The following is a 1,755-nucleotide window of genomic DNA, read 5'->3' as shown; positions in this document are numbered from 1 at the left end:
GCGGTGATCCCTGTAAAAGCCTGGCTCAGCAATAACCAGATGTCTCTGGGTGACACCAGCCCTTTGCAGACCCTACCATAAATGAACTTCAGCTGCTGGCATGAACCACCCTAACTCCAAACCTCATTCATTCGGTCCTCCCCAACAGTCCCACACCTGACTGTAACCAAACAGTGTTATTGCTAAATCCTGTACCTAGTCCAGTGAACGGCAACTTCCAGCACCAGTCTTAATGCAGGTGGTAACATTCGTATCCCACTGGCCCAAACCTGTATTAATAGTAGCCATATTAATACTAGGGAGCTTTAGATTGGATATTAGGAAGAATTTCTGCACTGAAAGGGTTGTCAGGCTCTGGAACAGGCTGCCCAGGGAGGTGATGGAGTCACCATCCCTGGGGGTATTTAAGAGACTGTAGATAGGGTGCTTAGGGACATAGTTTAGTGGTGGGCTTGGCAGTGCTGGGTTAGTGGTTGGAGTTTGTGATTATAAATGTCCTTTTCAACCTAAATGATTCTATGACGAGAAAAGAGGAAATGTTACACCAATCTTCAAAAAAAGCAAAAAAGAGTCTGGGGAAATGGCAGGTGGTCAGCCTCACCTCTTTACCTGGAAAGATCATGGAGCAAACAATCCAAAATGTTGTTTCTGTGCATGAAAAACAAGAAAGTGGGAACAGCCAGAAATAATCCCTGAAGTTTTTCAGATCCTGGCTGGAAATGGCCCTGAGCAACCTGCTCTGATTTGACCTACTTTGAGCAGGGGATTGGGCTAGAGACCTCCCAGGGCCCTTTCCAACCTGCATGATTCTGTCACTCTAAACAGTGTTTTATGCTGGCAGCTGCATAGTGGGAAACTCTTACGGTATGTAAAATAACTTTGCTTTTAGCTAAAAAGTGAAGGCGACAAGTCTGCAAGTGCATGGTTAGGTCTGTGTGCAGCTAGTCTTAAGTTTAGTGGGGCTTTTGCATTAACAAGCCTGCAAATCGGTGATGGCTGGGACGCCAGTGTGATGCTGAAATATTCACAGACAAGGGCTCCTACCAGACTGAACTGCATGTGCTAACCTCCTTCTTAGTGTTTTTGTCCAAAGGCGCTCTGCATAATCCTGTGTTCTGAAACGACTGGTTATGATGGTGTGTGGCATCCAGCTCGTAGCCTAGCATCTGTATACCTGAATGATGAAACGTTGGTGCTGCTTGAAGTGATAAGTGTGCTGGCTCGTTATGTTTGGCAAAGAAACCACAATTAACTTCAACTGTTACGAGTTTGTCTTTCCAACCTCCCAGCATGATAAAATGTCCTTTTAGTTGATCCTGTAGTATCCTACTAATATAGAATAACAACATTCATAAGTAGTTATTTTTCTGTTTTATTTTTGATGCCTTCTGGAGTGTAGAGAATGTAGAAAATGTTTGCTGGAAGGCAATCCTATCTGGAAAACTTTCAGCAATCTTCATGTCGCTTTCATTTCTGTGTACACAAATGAGTTCTGTTATTTCAGATGATCTTGCTTTTATGGGGGATGGACTCTACAGCAGGATGCTATTAATTATGTTATTCTGAGAAAAAGACTGACAAAACCAAGAATCAAACTCTGATCTTTTGTGTCCCCAGTACAGTACATAGCTGCCTCGCTCATTTGCTCTATTGGTACCTCAGGAGCCATGCTTATTAATGTCAGTAGAGATTCTAATGCAGCATTTCTAGTAGGACACAGATAATGAGCCTGCCTCCCTCTCTACAGCTGATGCT

The 1,755-nt window shown here is 43.6% G+C and overlaps 1 protein-coding gene across 1 annotated transcript in view; it reads left to right on the top strand.

The window, feature by feature from the left end:
• The window catches only part of CTPS2 (CTP synthase 2), a 25,517-nt gene that overhangs the window by 16,586 nt on the left and 7,176 nt on the right, over positions 1-1,755 (top strand). The gene's annotated exons all lie outside the window — the stretch shown is intronic.

The sequence above is a fragment of the Eurypyga helias genome, unplaced genomic scaffold, assembly GCF_000690775.1.
Source record: "Eurypyga helias isolate BGI_N326 unplaced genomic scaffold, ASM69077v1 scaffold12355, whole genome shotgun sequence".
Lineage (NCBI taxonomy): Eukaryota > Metazoa > Chordata > Aves > Eurypygiformes > Eurypygidae > Eurypyga > Eurypyga helias.
The sequence above is the reverse complement of the archived record's forward strand: the minus strand, read 5'-3'. Positions and strand labels throughout refer to the sequence as shown.